The following is an 18,104-nucleotide window of genomic DNA, read 5'->3' on the forward strand; positions in this document are numbered from 1 at the left end:
TAGGTTCATGTATCTCTCTTTTCCTAAGCTCTTCTGAGTGTTTTAATGGATAACTGGGTAAAAAATAGTAAGTTATTGTTCATTGATGAATATCATTTGACAAGCACTGTATTAAATATTTTATAAGCCATATATTATAAGATTAAATAATACTATGTGTGAATCACATGGATAGTATTATTTCCAGTCCCACTTCAAAGATGAGGAAGCTGAGGCATAAAAAGTTAATTTGTTCTAATTCACAATTAGCATATGAGAGAACTGGGACTTGAGCCTAACTGCAGAGCATGACATTTTAATCACTGTATAAAACACCGACAGATGGCACTTTTCTAATGCCTCTATGATAGGGAAAGGTATGACACAATAGGCAGAGGGGGAAAGGTTAGGACCTGAGGTCCCTGGATGGGGAAAAACACGTTTTAAAACAAGGCTGGGCCCATCTGACCCAACTCCCTCAGGCTTAAGGTTCCTCTTAACGTAACAGACACCACCTACCCCCCATCAAGTTCCCCTCAGGAATTTGACAATCAGAATACCTGACTAAAATAAGTAAACCATGAAACTTACATTCTACAAGGAGCAGTGTAACCATAGTGTGAATCCTCACACAGTGGAATTGAGCCAATCAGAAATGAACAACCCAGAACCTAGAGTGATGAAGCCAGTAAGGGCAAAACCTGAGAAGGACCAAGGGGGAAGGGAAGGAGGCTGACCAAAACCCAATAAAACAAAGTTCCTTGCCTGTAGTCAGGGGTATTCACTTTCTAAAGCCCCCTCTCTGTAAAGAGAGCTTTCATACTATTCCTATTTTCTAATCTTATTCTCTAATAAACTTTTGCCTGCTGCTCATTTTATTCTTTGTCTGCCTCTTCATTTTTCGAAGCACTGAGACAACAAATCCTGAGTATTGAGGTAAAGAATCCTGCGACACCAGCTCCAACAAAATACTTAGGCTATGTACAATACTATAGACCTTTATCCCTGGAATTCAAATACTATTCAGAACAAAAACAAGAACAAAAACATTTAACGGGGAAAAATAACACAACCAGAGGCTATTTTAGACAGAAACAAAGAAATACATCTTTCAATAACATCATTAAGGTTAGAAATACGTGTAAGAAGCCAAAGCTGTGAAGCTACAACTGGCTGAGCTGCCACAGGTTTCATTCAAAGGAACAGGCCAATTTGTCCATAGTGCTAGTTTTGTGGGCATAAAGATTGACTGCTAAGATACTAGCATTTAAAAGAGACAGGGGCGAAGGTCTTAGGTTTTTAGTGATGCTGTCATTCTCCAATCAGTGGAGGAAACCTCTTTTCTTTTCATAGATGATGGAAAGCTTCCACTCACTTTCATGTTTTACTTCTGTAGGGGAGGAAATATAATTTTCCTCCTACCCTTCCAGGTTCTTGGCTGAGGTGGACCCCCTGTAATAGAAGTTACCAGGAGAAGCACCAACAGAAGTTTAATAACATATATACCTTCAGTATACATAGGAAAAACCTCAGAAAACTGAGTAACTCTCCCAAATGGCTTAAACCATCACCTTAATATATTCAGCTAATGACAAAAGAAGATGTTGTAGGTGTGGCCTTTATAGGAGCTTACCAGGAAAAGCACATTACACAAGGGTATGATTGTTATGCAGGTTTAAGTCATTGTTTTCTCCATTGATAAGAGTTTCTGGAGATTTAGAGTCATCCTTCTCTTCCTGAAACAGAAAGGAAGAAAACCCTTATAATGGAGACTTCCCTTGTAAATGTATTACATTTATAATGTAAATACGCTTATAAGAGGGTAGCTTCTAGGTTTTCAGAGCTTCTCCTGTGTGTGCTGTTTCTTAACCTGCTCAAAATAATACCAAAGATACGTGTTTTAGAGTGCCAAATTCTGCCCCCCTTCACTTCCAACTTTTGTGTCTCTGTTGATTGAAGAAATAAACACGTAATTTTTGAGGTTGAATCACTTTAATACGTGTTTTTCATTGCCAAGTGTGTTCTAATAAAAGCACGAAGAATATAATTTTTGCACATTTCAAGAGATTAACCTTTTTTACAACTTTTCTACAAAGATACATACTTTCTAGTCAGACAAGAGTGATATATTTTCAAAACAAATGAGTTTTCTATGGAAATGTAATTGGTGAATATTCATTCTCTTCGACTGACAAAAAGTATCAATTCACATTTACGTAGAATGTAAAAATATACACGTTAGCACACAAATAGCAAAACTTCCTTTAAAAAGCTAAGCTAGAGCAATTTATTTATTTACTGACTGACTTACTTGCCATATGGAGATACCATTCAGTCAGAAGAGTTACATAAAGTAAGAACCAATTTTTGGTTGTATCTCCATAGCAATTTCTTTCTTTTTCTCCTCTGCCTTAAAAAACTCTAGTTTGTCCTGCTGCTGTGGTCTCATTGCAATGTTTTTATAGTCCATTTAGCTTTTACAGGATTTCATCATACTCCAGTTGACAGCAACCGTTCTGAGGAGCCCCAGGGGTTCACTTTGAGTCCCAATACATAACCGGAGTTTGACGCGTTCAGTTTAACATCATCCAGATCAATCTTAAGAATTAAAAGGAGGCTGAGAGTGTTAAATCAACAGTAGTTTTCACCCAGGCAGGGAGAAGGAGATGGAGTGAAAGCTAAAGGGCTGTGTGCTTTTAAAGGAGGTACAGTCAGTCCCACAACAGAGCATTTGTGTCACATAGAATCCTAATTGACCAAGTTATTTACCCTCAGGGGAGACAAGTTTCCATCAGAAGGATGCATTTGCCATTTGTTAAGTTGCTGGAATTCTTACCTCCTTAGTGTAATTCTAAACTCAAGTTTCAGTTGTTTAAATACGTGGCACAACGGAAAAAGATGGAAAAAAATAAGACTCACAATGTCTAGTTCCTTTTTACCATTTCATTCACTCATAACCTTATTTTGACTTCTTTTCCTTATTTGTAAATTGGTCAAACTAAAACTGGTCCTTCCAACCATAGTTCTATGAGGATCAGAAACAATAATGAATGATATAATCAATGTGAATGTGTTGTAAGAATTTTAAGGGGTTCTATAAATATGGGTCACACTTCTCTTCTTACAGTCAAGTTTTACATTCAGATAAGTGTGGAGAGTAGAAGAGAAATTCCCATGCCTGAGAAACAAATGTGCAACAAAAATAATAGCATAAGGCATATGTTCAAAGTGTGATGAATAGAAGAGTATGTATCAGTGTATACATGGAAAAGATGAAGTTAACCAGTAATGTCAAGATTGGACTGTGAGTTATCTGAATGCTAGGTAAAGAGACTGAATTCTGTGGGATAGATGATGGGGTTGTCATGTGATGGTTTCAAGTTTGGGGAGGAAAAACATTTTCTTTTCGGCTCTTGATTCTTCAGCTGTGCTAATGACCAAATTAACATAGGACAGATTAACAAGAGGAAAACAAATTTAATCACCTACATACAGGAGTCCCATAGAAATATGAGACCCAAGGACAAGTTGGTCAGTTGAGGCTCATATGCCATCTTGCGCTAAGGAATAGGTTTGGGGTTCTGGGACTTAAAGGGGAGAAAGGTATTTTTTAGGACAATAAGAAGAGTAAATGTTTGGTAATTAAATGTTTGCCCTATACAGATAGGTCTTTTAGATATCTCAAGTAATAGCTGTTTCAGCCCTTTATCTAAATTTTTATAGGTAGTTAAGGAAGAGGTAAAAAGTTTTCTTGAGTCTACTAGGTTTTGATTCCTTCAGCTCAAAATAATCTACGTATCAAAGTGAAATATTTTAGGGCCGTGTATTTTGCTCCCCTTACAAGCAAAGGATAAGAAAATAAAAACTTAAAAGAGTATGGAAGTTTAGAAGGTAAATGGAAGGTCAGATAGTAGATAATAATAATTGCCCACACATAAATAAATGATGGTCAGAATTATGATTGTGATAGTAACAATGGAAAGGGATAGATGTAAAAGATTCCGGAAGAAAATCATCCCATACTTTTGGTTAACTTTGACCTAGGTGTATTTTTCACCACTGCATCACCAGTGGGTAGATCAATACCCAACACATCTATACTCAATAATTATGTGTTTAATAATAAATGGAAAGGCGTTCATGAGGAGAGCAAAAGGAAGTCCTGGGTTATTTATCTTGAGAGATGTATAAAATGCTCATATAAATGATCTTTTGTACAAAGTCAATAATTCTGAGAGACTAGCTTTCAGGAAAGGGAAGTTTAAGCATGTTGCATTTTCATATCAATAGGATGTTGCGATAGAGCTGTCAAGGAAGTAGCTGAACGTTCAAAATAGAAGTTTGGGAGAGAAATCTGTGGTTTGAGATATAAAGGACATTTGGTAAGATGATAGATGTAGGCTAGTGTTTTTCAAACGCGTGGTAGGCATACACATGAACACATGCATGCCCACATACACTTAAAAGGTTGACAGAAGCCTTTAACAAATAAAACTAGATTTTCTGCCTCCTGCCTTAGGCCTATCTCAACCCTGTGAAAATACCTTCAAAAGAAAAGCAATGTTGATTTGAAATTTTCTTGAGGGGATGGTCAAGTAGGATTACATTTGTCTATACTTAATAGAACTTGCTCAAAAGCTTCTTTTCATCCACCTCCTCCCAAAGTCTCAGACAGCCCAACAGTAGTTCTGGTTTCTTTTCTCTATTTTTTAAAAATGCTTTTCTTAGGCCAACCCTTCCAGTTCCGGAAGATTTTCTTTTTTTTCTTTTTTTTTCCTCTCTCCTCACCACCTCCTCAACAACTCTGGGGCCCTTGCAAGCCGTTCTTCAGAATTGTAAAGAGTAGCACAAAAATCTCAGTGCTCCAAACAAAGAATCCTTTCTCTTTGTGGAAATGGAAAAGTGAAAGGGTTGTAATTATTTACAATTTAATGTATTTTTTTCCTGCCATGTCTAAAAATCCTACCATGGATATTTTACCTTGCTCAATGCAGTGGCAAGACACAAAGAAGAAACAAGATCATTCAGAGTTCAAAGTTTTGTCAAATAAATGTGTTTGTTTTGACGCTAAAGAGTCATGTATAATACACTTTAGCAAAAGATAAGAGGTATGACTGCTGTATCTTCTAGAACTTCTTGACAATTGTAGGGGTCAAGGGCAAGCTGCACCAAGATGGGCCCCTTTGACAGGAACTTTGAGTTAAAAGCAATTAAAACCAGCAGATGCAGGAAAAAGCTTCTAAACAGCTCCTCCTTTGCCACCAACGGCTTGTTTATCCCAGGAAGAGAGCTATTAACAGAGATTTCCCTTTACTTAAGAAACATCCACATAATGGAGCAAGTTTGTTTCCCCAACCTCTCCTTTCACCTTCCTGCTGATGGTTCCTTTCCCCATTGTATCTTCAGACCTACCCTCTCCTTAGCCCACATAAGTATCATGTTGCTTCACTGTCTTTGGAATTTCCATGTGTGGATTCCCCATAAGTATGCCATTAAATTGGTTTTTCTCCTGTCAATTTTTCTCATGTCAATTTGACTCTTAGGTCATCTTAGATCTAAGGAAATTCTTCCTCCCCAACACAGTCTCAACTCTGGTATCTGAAATTCTGAAATGGCTCTTATGTTGGAAATGCTGAAGGGAATATTAGACTTTATTTGTGGCCTTAACTCAAGCCCATGGCTGGCAGCTCCACCTTTCGTGATTGTTAGTAATTACAAGAACAGTTCTACTGCACACTTGGTAAATGAATAAATATCAAGTCAATAAAATGTAATCGGTCAAATTATTAGTGACTTTTTTTGGAAGGCTAACTTTTCACTGGAGTTACCAGGGTCAGGTGGTAAAGGTTGTTGTCACCTCATAGTGCTCTGGCCTTTGATTTAGTTATTCTTGGTGTGTGTGTGGGGGGGGGGTGGGGGTGGTTCTTATTTTCCAGTGGTCTCATTATCTTTGGCAGTCCTTTTTTTTTTTTAATAGTTATTTTTGAGAGGGAGACAAAGTGTGAGCAGGGAAGGAGCAGAGAAAGAGGAAGACACAGAATCCGAAGCAGGCTCTAGGCTCCGAGTTGTCAGCACAGAGCCCAGCGTGGGGCTCGAACTCACGAACCACAAGACCATGACCTGAGCCGAAATCTGATATTTAACTGAGTCACCCAGGTGCCCCACTTTGGCAGTCTTTTTAAGAATAATAAAGTTTCTTTTAGAAAATAATACTTTTAACTATTTTTTAAGAATAATGCTTTCAAGTGCATACAATAAAATGCACAGCATTTAAAAAGAAGCCAATCACATTCAAATATAATTGTATAAATATTTTTAAGTTTGTCATGTTCTAATTAATATATACACTTCTTTATTAGCACATTAAATAACAAGATTTAGCAGTGGATCTAATAACTAATAGAATTTTGAAGTAGTCAAATGTAGTATGTTGAGATATCTACAATGCTTGTAAAGTGATATTTGTGACTTTAACCAGTGATAAAGACACAGATCTACATAATTATAATTGAAGGGCATGCTCTATATTAAATATAGGTTAGCAAAAATTAAGTTGTATTTTCCCCCCCTGTCAAGTCTGTGAATTCTATGCAAGATTTCAGTAGACTTCAGGGTAAGAGCCCTACTAAGTTTTATTTCTTGGCTACTTTCTAGAGGCTGCAGGCTAGAGCATTGATGATTATAGCATTGGCAAGAACGGTGGGGTTCTTGTTGAGACCTTGACAAGAGATAGCACAAATTGGGACCTGTATTTGCTCGCCATATAAATTCTTGCTAAGGCAACAAATGACAGGTGGTAAGATCAATGCTTTTACTTTGATTGGATTCATAAAAAGGAAAAATTGACCTGTGTAACCCGGAAGAGAGGTAACAGGGTGTTTCAGTCAAGTCTGGACCTTTTTTTTTTTTTTTCTTTTTTGGTCAGCTTTAGATGGGCATATGTTTACTCCAACTTACCCAGAACCAGAATCCTTCAGTTTTGAAAGAAATTGAGACATAGGAATTATTACATGACTTTGGGAGAAACAAGGTAAAATGAGACCAGCATATATCTGTGCATTGCACATATATGGGTTTGAACCATGGCTTTGTGTAACCTTCGGAAAATTCCTTTACATCACTCTGTGGCCACAGTCTGTCTGTCTTTACTGAAGATAACATCTACTTCATAGAACTGAAGAACACCTAAGATGAGATACGCTATGTAGAGTATCTAGCATAGCGCTTGACACTTAAAAGGCACCAATGTGTTGTCCAAGTTTAGACAACTAATTAGCCCACTAACACTCACTGAGTCCTAACAGCGTGCCAGTTGCTGTGCCAAGGATCAAACAACTTCATTGCTTTAATAATCTCATGAAGTAAAATACACAATTATCACTAAATCACATATGAGGAACTTGAGACTTTTAGATACAAAGTAATTTGCTTAAATTTAACTTGCACCACTCAGAGTAATAGAGTTAGGATTTGAATCCTTGTTTTTTGATCCCACACTCCCAACGCTCCAACTATATCCTGCCACAAAATTTGTGTCAGGTCTAGTGACAGAACTGGAGAGTCTTCTAACTCTTCTACCGCTATTGTTTGCTAATGTCTTGTGGACAGTTTAACTCTTGAAAAGTTGTAGCAGACTCCTCTAATAGGACTTATTTCAACCTAAGAATACTTTAGATCTGAACTTATTTCATACTTATGCTAATGACAGGCTTTTTTTTTTTTTAATTTAGTTTTGAAGATCATCCCACAAATGAATTCCATTTCCTCAAATGTAAGAACAGGCTGTTCTTTTGGCTATTGACATTCCATTTTGGATTCCACAAAGGGCTTTAAACACAATCACTTTCACAAGCCTTTGATGCAAAGCAAGTGACTGCCTAATGTTATTAAGCAGCTGAAGGGCAGGTAAATTGGCTGTGTTTTCTAAAAACGACTTTCATTTCCATCTACAACATGATTGCACATTGTAATATAGCACAACAAAGAGTTGAACACTGAAAAGATAAGCTTTAAAACAGAATATAAATTCCTAAAGCACAAAAGCCATAGTTAAAAAAAAATGGAAATAAAAAATACATGTCAGAAAGACCTTTCTACCACAGCACTGAAAAGAACTTTGCATATCTTTCAAGGAGCTTTCAACATTTTAAAGCTAGTTTAATCGCAACATTATTTTTATTTAACAATTTCCATTCAGTAGATTTTTGAGCTTAAAAAATGTGACTGCTCTGGGAAATGAAAAACTATAACAAAGAAAGCTTGGCTAGAGCTAGAGGTCACAAATGTTGTTCAGTATGTTTCATATGTTGCACAACCTATAATTGATGAGTGATAAAATCAAGAAAGGTTCTTACAAGGGTAGAAAGTTCCCTATTTAAAAAAAAATAACTGAAACCTATTGCTGTTAAAAAAAAAAAGAAAAGTCCTGGTTATTTATATTTTGTGAGAAAACTATAATTCCAGTTTCAAACAGAAAGCCTATCTACTAATCACAAAGCCAAATATTTTAAAGGAATGTAGGGAAAATTCAGTTTTTAACAAAGACATTCTTTTTACTATGATTATTCTGTTATCTATTGAACCAAATTGGCAGTGCAATTTTACGGGTTCCCAAACTTAGTTTAAAACAAAAATGGAAATATCAGTGAATCAAATGGTACTTGTGGCTCACCAAAAATAATTTTTTTTTACTGATCATTTTATCAGTAAAATGAATATAATCAGTACATTTATTAATTACTATTCTGAGCAGGGGTCTGGAAAAAGCTAATGTTATCTTCTTGTTTTTATTTTTTAATTTTTTTAAGTTTATTTATTTTGAGAGAGCAAGCAAGCAGGGGAAGGGCAGAGGAGGAGACAGAGAGAAAATCCCAAGCAGGCTCTGCACTGTCAGCACAGAGGCCAATGCAGGACTCGAACTAATGAACTGTGATATCATGACTTGAGCCAAAATCCAGAGTGAAGGCTTAACCAAACTGAGCCACCCAGGCGCCCTGTTTGTTTTTAAATAGAAGTATGTGCTTTGCTTCTTGATAGAGTACCAGAGAAACTTAGATTACCTCCAGTCTCCAAACTTAGATTACCTGCAAATCTGTGAGATGCCCTTTGCTCACCCAACCTTGGTCTGCCATTGCTTTTAATGCTAGTCAAAGATAGTTTGGGGCAGCTGTGTCTCAGTTTTGGCAGAGCTAGGATGTTTTCTTTCCCCTAGCGGATAAAATAATTAATACATTTATTTACTCATTTGTTCACAAAAAGTAACTATGGAACAAATTCTGTGTGAGAAGCAGCGAGTATTGGCCTCCATGGGACTTATAATCTAATGGGGTGGGGGAGGCAAACAGATTTCAAGAAAAATCACGAAAATTTCAACAAGTGCTCTCAAGGAAAGATGCATGGTCCTATGAGTTTATGGAGGATTGACTTGGAGGATGATATTGATTCTCTACCTCTGTCCTATATCCATACACTTTGCAGTGTGTCCTGATAGTTCTCATTCAGAAGTGAAATCGATTTCCCTACTCTTTGGACCTGTGCTGGCCTTGTGACTTCATTTGGCCAAGAGAAAGTGACAGAATTGACATTGTGATTGCTGCTCACCTAGGTCTCAAGAGGCTTTGTGAGACGACTCTTCTTGTTGTTCTGCCTTCATCGTGAGAACGTGCTTGACCCAGTCTGCTGGATGAACTACAGAGACCAAAGTAGAGTCAACCCCGTAGTCCTATCCAAGGCCCTGGACACATTTGAAAGCCCAGAGAAATCAGCAAAACTGCCTAGTTAACTCACAGCTGACCACGGACACGTGAATCCACTGAGCCGAGCTTATGTCTGATCAGCAAAATTGCCCTGCTGACCCAGAGGCTCACAAACAAAGAAAGAACTGTTCTTGATGTATGCCACTGTAGTTTCATGATGGCTTGTTATTCCACATTGCCATTCAGATAGATAATTGAGGCTCTGCCGGGTGAGTTCAGGCCAGGCTTGCCTAAGGAAGTTATTCTTCCTTCTTGTGTGAAGAATATAAAAAAGGAATAAGGATTAACAATGCAAATGGAAGGAGAAAACATAGAAAGTAGATAAAATGGGCTAAAGCCTATAAGCAACAGTTGTAAGGGGTCTAAGGTGACCAGAACACAAATGTCAATGGGAGTGTGATGGAAGAGTTGGAGGTAAAGGAGACACCTGTAGGGCCTTGTAGACCATTTCAAGTTGTTTTGTGTTTAATATGAGAATAATGAAAAGAACTTGAAGGGTTTTTAAGCAGAGAGAGAATATGAGAAAGATGTATTTGGCTACAGTGTATAGAACATTGGGAAAAGCATGACTTCCCAGGAAGATTTGAGAGGGGAGTGGTGATTTTTTGTTGTTTAGGGCAAGGCATTAAGTCATGAGCCCCAACCCTGGATCATCATTGCAACTTTCTGATGGGTGTTCACATCTTTCTAAATTACCTTTACCCCGCTTTGAAAGGCAGCATGGCAGAGTTTATAAAGCATGTGTTCTACCTCTGCCTCTCCCACCTATAAGCTTCATTTCTTTAAACTCTATCAAAAACCCCGGTATTCATTCAATTCCTCTCATCCAAAATATGTCTACATAGATACTCCAATGTGCTCACTTATTTATTTGAAATGACGTGTCTTTCTCTTGTTTGTGCTCATTTTGCCTTGCGGATAATGTAATGCTTTGTTCTTTTGTAAATTACAAGGGGCTGCAGGGGCATTGGTTCTGATTACCCTGGTGAAAGCAACACCAACTCTGTAAAGCCATTCTTGATCATTCCCAATGGCTTTTCTCTCGTATTCTATAGTTTGTCCCTCCTAAATAGTTACTTAATGGAATACATATGAGAAAATGCTTGTAGCTGCAAATAACAGAAAACCTTTTTAAAGTGAAACAATATGGTGTTTAGTCATATCATTTAAGTGGAAGATGGAAGTAGCTGGATTCATGTTGGATCAATGTCATCAAGGCTCTGGGTCATATCTGTCATGCTCTTGGCCTTCTCTGGGTTGCAAAATGCCTGAAACCCTCTCTCATGATCTGTTGGCTAAAACTGGGTCATATGCGAAACCACAGATCAATATCTGGCAACAAGGAATGGAATTTCCCAGACTGGATTAGTCCCTCTAGTACTTATTCCCTCAGTCAGACACATTGGGAATCTGTCAGAGGTAAATGTTTGGTGGGTAGGTAGCCAACAGTGACTGCCACTCAAAGCTTAATGATTATTTCTGTTCTGATCCTCATCTAGCTGTGTATTTCTCTAGATTTTTAAACTTCAGACATGGCAATTTCCTATAACTCTCTGATGATACACTGTTTTATTTCTCTGTACCCTAGCACACGCTGGTTTCTCTATTTGGGATGTCAACCCTTTGCCCATTTCTAACTACCTAGAGAAAGATTCAACTCTTGAAGTTCCGTAGGATCATCACATTTTCTATAAAACTTGCATTGCTTCCCACACCCAGGTACACATTTAGTCACTCTCTTATTGGTATTACTTCAGTTTCTTATACATATCTGCATTATTATAATTGTATCGTGCTGCATTATGATTTACTTACATGTTGATCCATGCCTCCCCTCACCCCCTGCCCACCACCATGACTCATTGTTCTTGCTTAGAACATAGTATGGTTTAGGGGTGCCTGGGTGACTCGGTCAGTTGGGTGACTGACTTCGGCTCAGATCATGATCTCACAGTTCGTGGGTTCGAGCCCCGCATTGGGCCCTGTGCTGACAGCTCGGAGCCTGGAGCCTGCTTCGGATTCTGTGTCTCCCTCTCTCTCTGCCCCTCCCCTACTTGTGCTCTGTCTCTCTCTCTGTCTCTCAAAAATAAATGTAAAAAAAAAAAAAAGAACATAGTATGGTTTAAATTAAAGTCTGCTAAATGGTATTTAATCTAAGGTACCACATAGTACTTCATATAGGTCTCCTTTCTACTTGATGTCAAAGACCAACTGCTATACTTATCCATAGTTCAAAGCACTTGCTATAGTGCTAGACAATGCATATCTTACCAGGCCATATTTTTCCATTGATGGGTGTTTAAATACCAAACAACGAAAGAAAGACAACTATGGAGAAAACCAAAGGGCTGATGCTGTTCTCATCATGAGGGGAGAGGTAGTTAGGGTCTTGGTAAGTCTTGATGACCTATAATAGACATTTCGGTTTGGAAGATGTGAGGCCCTCTGGGCATAACTGGATGATTGAGAAAGAGCTTAACAAAGCTAATCAACAAAATAGGAATTTGGTGATTTGAAGTAGCATCAGGAATGTTGAGGAAAATGACCTGCAGGGAATACAAAAGTCCTTAAGAATAGCAATAAGATGGAGTCAAAGTAAAGGAACAACCATGAGCATTCCCTTTGGGAGGAATGACCAATGATACTTTAGGTCATGATGTTTAATGTCGGTTGTTTCTGTATCATGTAACAATAAAATCATTCAGCCTTAGCCTAAACTTCGGTAAAAATCTGCCCCACACAACAGCTTGTATCAGTGGTCCCAGGGGGGAATAAAGAAGATGATAATGTGAGGTACCCAATGTGTAATGAAGTGGAAAGGAAAGAATCCAGAAACAATAGGAACCATGATATAGTTCATAGATGGCAGTACGCACAGAGCAGTAGTATTTTTCACATAACTCCTGAATTCATCTAATAGCCTAATTAATGAAGTATATAGAAATCGATACGCTTCTGCTTTTTTTCTGAATTGTAACAGAGGGAGATTGTTGGGCAGGGGAAGAGTGGAGAAACGTGCCAAGAGTAAGGCAACAATAATGGCACTTAGTACTTTTGTAATGCAACAAATAGTGACTGTGGGACAGCTATGTACCAGGCACTGTGCTGGTTGCTGCCTTTATACATATGAATAACACACAGTTGGAGGTTTTATTTCCCTCATTCTTTTTCACTGAATCATTACTATTCTTTTGTCTTTCAGCTTGTTTTTCTTTATAGTCATCCTTCCTCTTAGAGTAGTTCCTGCCATTTGTCTTCCATTCGTTCAGTTGAACTAGCCAAAGGGGCCCTATGGGACTTAAGTTGTGCTTTATGTTTCATGGTTTTTTTTTAGTGAGTTTAGAACAGAAGAAATAGATAGATTGGGACTGAGGAGCGAACTGGCTTTATTTTGCCCAAGGAAAATGGCCATGCATGTCTTCTAGAGCAGTGCTTCTCAAGCTGTCTGTGATGAAGAACTACTCCCTGCCTCCCTCCCTCCCTCTTTCCCTCCTTCCCTCTCCTTTTTGCAATTGATACCATTTGTGCAACCTCATCCTTTTATAAAATAATAAAAGTGATTTTCTAAAGAAAATAAGTCATAAAACTATAAACTTTATTATTTCATTCTGCAAACTTTAGCGAATTGCTCTAAAGTTTCTAAATGCTTACTGTCAAATTGTGCAGGTATCATATTGCAGTCCACATACTGCCCCTGCTCCCCAGATCAGTTTGAGTGGCACTGCCCTATAATGTTCCTGCACATTATGCCTTGGGGACAGCGAAAGACTTGACCAGGGCCCTTTCACGGGGTAGCGTAATACACATTTTAAAAATCATTAATTGCCCCATTCACAACCAGACTCAGAGTCTACTCATATCTTTTGCTTTGCTTTCCAAATCGGGAAACTTGACTCCAAAGACTGTAAAATGCCCACTACCCTGACACTCCTTGTTTTCTTATATTGCAACATTGTCAGCCAAAGAAAGATTTCAAAGGCTTAAACATTGCTAATGTAGCCATCCTGTGGATTTTACATACCACATCCCTCTGGCTTCCACGTGAAATTCTCTCTGAATAAATCATCACTAACTGTGCTCTAAATCACTGGTAACAGAAGAGGAGTTCTTTAACAATGGATACTTCAATACTGTATAATCGCATTTCATAATTTGTGCATGTATATTTGTGTAAACCTGTAAAGTGTTGAGAATTTTTCAGGAAAAGACCAGCATCTTCAGCATAAGAAGAGAAATGAAGTTTTGTTGTTGGCGGTGGTGGTCGTGGTTTAGAGTAATCCTGAGGATAAATAACAGGAATTGAGTCTGAAAATCTAAATTCCACTTTTGCCTTTCCAGCTGTATAACACAAGCCACGTATGAAATTTATTTTTTCTATCAGCCATATTACAGAATAAAAAGAAACAAATGAAATTAATTTTAATGCATTTTATTTAAACCAAGATATCAAACATATAATTTCTCTATAAAATGATTGATAAGATATTTTACACTATTTTATTTGTGCTGAAATATTTAAAATGTGCTGTGCGTTGGCTCCCAGCTTAATTTCAAGTGTGTGATAGCAGTAGGTGGCTGGGAGCTGCTCAGATCCTAGCGTAAGAGCCAGGGAAGATTCGGTGCCTTGAATGGGGCAAAGGAAAAAAAGTAGAGATGGAGGCTTACAATCAGGAGGTAGATCTCAGGATGAGTATTGGAGAATTTCAGAGGAGAAACATGTTTTCTGTGTGAGTGTATACCTGCCCTGCAACTCACACATTTGAGTGAATTTTTAGTATAAAGTCCATGTGTCAATAAATCCCTGGTGAATTAAGACTTCTGATTGGCAAGGTACAGAAATGCCAAGTCCTATTCCAAGGCTGCTTGGCCAAAACACGTTTGCAAGATGTAAACCTATTGTATATATGGCTCCTAAACTGATGTTGTTTTGGTTTTTCTTTTTTACAGATTCTTGTGGTTATTTTTTATAAAACTGTTTATGTAAGCTATCACTTAGGGAAATTCTTCATGGTAAGCATGAAGCATGTTTGTAAGTTTTTATTACAATAACATTAAACAAACATGTTTATGTATAAGTATAACCCACCTTTGGTTACTTTTTTTTTTTTAATTACGTTTCTTTATTTTTAAGAGGCAGAGACAGAGGGCATGACGTTTCTTTATTTTTGAGCGGCAGAGAGAGAGGGAGACACAGAATCTGAAGCAGGCTCCAGGCTCTGAGCTGTCAGTCCAGAGCCCGATGCGGGGCTCGAACCCACACACCGTGAGATCATGACCTGAGCCAAAGTAGGACACTCAACTGACTGAGCCACCCAGGCGCCCCACCTTTGGTTACTTTTTTAGGCTAGATTCTGGGAAGTAGCCCTATGGAACCGCAGATTACATGAACATCTAAGTCTCTTGTCCTCTTCAAATTTATTCTTACAGTATATGTAGTAAAAGTTGGGGATCAGTTTATAGCCTTTATTCTTTAAATAGTTACATTTTCTATGGGGAAAATGGCATATCATCATTATTTTAAGTTCTGAATATTTATAACAAAGAATATTTCTCTTCGGTTTGTTGGTCGTAATCTCTCCAATTTTTTTTTCCTCTGAATTGCTTGTTTATATATTGTGCCTGCAACCCTGCCATTACTTTTTCATCAGACTCCTGCAAGTCCCTGTTCAGCCTGGCTGAGTGGGTGTGCAGAGAGGTAAAGTGATGAGGAGGCCCTGCTGCTGGGCTGCAGAGATCTCACTATTGGACTGTGGTCACAATAAAATATACTGCAGTTCCAATCAGTTAAATCTTGGTAAGCAACTAAGCTAACCTTTAGAATAAATCCATATACCCCTGAGGTCTGTCTGCTATAATAGCGCTACTAAAAGGCAGACAAATACTCTGGGTTTTATAATTTAAGCTTTGCCATCCCCTCAGAAGAGGATTGCTTTTCTAAAAATATATCTGCCTGCAAAGAGCCTTGGGGCGTGTGTGCTTCTTTTGCATTTAACCAGCTATTAAAAAATCCCTTGGAAGCTGTGACCTGCACAGGTCCAATCTGCTTTGGCCAGTAAATCAGTTAAGACTGGAAGTTCCCTCTGACTTTTTAATGATATGTTAGAGATCCTAAAAATAATTCTTCCCTCTTGGTAGAGGAGGGGAAAACAATTCAAGAGTGGTTCCAACGTAGCCAGAGTCTGTCCATCATGACTCTGATCGTTCTTCCCTGGCAGAATATACTTACTTCTATAGTAAACATTTGTGCTCCTGCTCTAGTCCATGTACTGTACTAAGAACGGGAGCCAACCGCCAATAAGACCTTTTTTGCTCTTGAAGGTTTCAACTTTTAGTGAAATAAAAATACATATAAATAAATGCAGTGTGAGGTGTTAGGTACTACGTTCCAGGCACGTTGAGGGAGCTATAAGAGCCTCAGGGAAAAGAATGACCACACAGACTGGGAATGGGAAGGGACTTTGCCAGGAAGTTGCTACTTGAGCTGAGCTTTAGAGGAGTAGAAGTTGCTTGAGCAGAGAAGAAAGGGGAAAGAAAAAGAGGTGACAGAAAGGAAGTTAGGACTGCCCCATAGCTAAGAACACATTGGAGAATTTTAAATAGGAGAATGATGGTGATCAGAACGCACCAGATACTTCTGTCTCTTCCGGGTTGCTATCACTCGCTGGCATGTTAGGCTTCAAACAGACTCATGAAACACTTGTATGTCAGCTTAAACAGAAAGCACATTGTCCAATTTAAATACTAATGCAAATTAAGAAGAAGAGATAAAAGAAATCCCCGAGCTCCCAAAGACATCAAGGACTGCTGTTCTATCATAGCACATATGCCTCCCATGAGGAATGTAAATGAGACGGGCGAATTTGTGTAATTGGCATGCTGGACATTTCTCCGGCCTCAATTGCTTTCTATTATATTTGAAATTTTCAAGCCAAACCACCACAGTAACCACACCAGAAAAAAAAAAAAAAAAGGCAATTGAGAAAGAACACCCTGCAATGTTTATAATCCCACCCTTTCCCTGTATGTGCATTTTCAAATTGGGGTATTTTGATCAGGAATCTAATAGGATTTGGATGATAATCCCCATGAAAATGATGCCGGGATGTTCTTTAGCTTTTGATAAAAGTCCCAAGTACGCAAGCAGTATAATCTTGAATAAGAAAAGAGAACAGTTTTCTACACCAGGAGAAATAAAGCATAATGTAGCACTTTGACAACCTTGAAGGTGACTTTTCCAAGCCATTGATTAGCAGGTCCATGCCCTGAAATTCAAGTCAGGGAGATTCATTACAGTTCTTTCAGTCACTAGAGTATTAAAAACCAAAATGCATCATTAACTCAGAAGTGGGCTATGCCATTTGGCAGTAAGGGATCGACTTGACTTCTGTGACAAAGCCATCTATGCAGGTTCTTTGGACTTCAACACAAAAGGGAATAATTGCTTTTTGCATTATACATAAAAGCAATTATTTTCCTACTGTTTTTCACTTTTGTCTATTTAGTCAAAAAGTGTGGATTGCTGGGAAGAAGCTTGACGTAGATGGACTCTAGTGAAGAGCAGCACTGGACTTTGTTCGTGAAGGAGTTTTTGTAGATTTCCATGGTGGTAGTCTACCAGGAAGAAGTTGAAAGGAATTTAGGGAGTTGAGGAAGCAAGAGAGTGTAATGACCAGCAGGAGGTGCAGAGAATAACTGCTATTTTCTTCTTTCCCTGTTGTTTGCAAAACAAAACAAAACAAAACAAAACAAAACCAAAAGCCTTAGCTAAATGCCCTTTTCTCTCTGGTTTTGGTCGTTGTGATCCTGTACTTCTTCCTGCCACACCACATGAAAAAAATCATTTAGATCAGTTGGGCACTCATGCAACGTTTTGAGTTGGATTCCTGTATCATCTGCCTAGTACTTAAGCCATGTTATCTCAGGGAAGCCTAGCTCCTGCTCCAACTTTTCTCAGCCTCAGTTTCTTCATTTGCAAAAATGAGACTTAATAGCATCTCTTTTTTTATGTATCCAATAGGTGGTTTCAAGGACCAATTAGATAACAGAAGCATGTGTGTGCTATAACTTCCTATGCAGATTCAGCATATTTATAACCACCTTGTGATCCCTGATAGGCATTTTAAGTACATTACCTTATTTAATCTTAATAATATTGTGAGGTCACTAGTAAAGCTCAGAGAAGTTGTAACTTGATAAAGAGGCGTCGTATACTCCACCTTGCTATTTATAGTAGAGGGATGATTTCCACACAACCTATGATGTCAAGAAATAGTCTAGTGTGAGGATATAGGTGTAAGTAAATTGCACTGCAGTGGTATAAAGAATATAATGGGATAAAAAGAATAGATATAAACCCGACTTTGCACAATA

Source organism: Panthera tigris, chromosome C2 (assembly GCF_018350195.1).
Source record: "Panthera tigris isolate Pti1 chromosome C2, P.tigris_Pti1_mat1.1, whole genome shotgun sequence".
Taxonomy (NCBI): Eukaryota; Metazoa; Chordata; class Mammalia; order Carnivora; family Felidae; genus Panthera; species Panthera tigris.